The following is an 830-nucleotide window of genomic DNA, read 5'->3' as shown; positions in this document are numbered from 1 at the left end:
ATTCTTAAGGAGGTTGATTCCACATAGAGCAAAATAAGGGTGTGAGAGACTGAATGCGTGTTTAATGAGAAAAACATATACAAATTCCCTTTCTATGTATCTTGTGCGATTATTCGAAATCCTCATATACAACCAGGAAGCCACCTAACCACTCAAATACAAGGAACCCATTAATGTTAAAGAAAAGTTAAGAAAAATAGATGAAGACGAACATCATTAATTGGATGACGCACATGCACTTACTGACCTCCCACTCATTGTTTCTTAGTCACAAGCTACACTTCGTAAAACAAACATTAAACCATTCTGTTTATTGGATAACACACATAACAACACGAAAACCTGCTGTGTGCATTTCTCGGGATATGAAGTCCACAGCTGGACTCTGATTGAGCAAGTTTAATTATGCTTTGACGAATGACAACGAAAATCACTGCTTCGTGGGCCGGATATATTCACTGTTCTTTCCGTTTAGGGTTATTGCAGAATCGCTGCATCTCCAACCGGATATATGAAGTATGACCAGCGGCGTGGCAAGATTCATATAATAGCGTGGAGGGGGTTGAAAAAAAAGGTTTGAAATGTGTATGCATTAATATTCAAATATTGTCTTCTGTTGGGGGTGGGCCGTTGGATGGGGAAATCGCACATATATGTAAACTCTGTAATCCCTTGCACCATATTTGTAATCTGTGGGGGTCACGGCACGTCACTGCTTACGACTTGATTATGGTGAGTGGAAATGTTCTTATCTGCACATTACGAAAACGCATTGCCCCAGAAATACAGTACATTTATATTCCATATAAATGTGCAGTACATTTATACTG

Source organism: Penaeus monodon, chromosome 29, assembly GCF_015228065.2.
Source record: "Penaeus monodon isolate SGIC_2016 chromosome 29, NSTDA_Pmon_1, whole genome shotgun sequence".
Lineage (NCBI taxonomy): Eukaryota > Metazoa > Arthropoda > Malacostraca > Decapoda > Penaeidae > Penaeus > Penaeus monodon.
The sequence above is the reverse complement of the archived record's forward strand: the minus strand, read 5'-3'. Positions refer to the sequence as shown.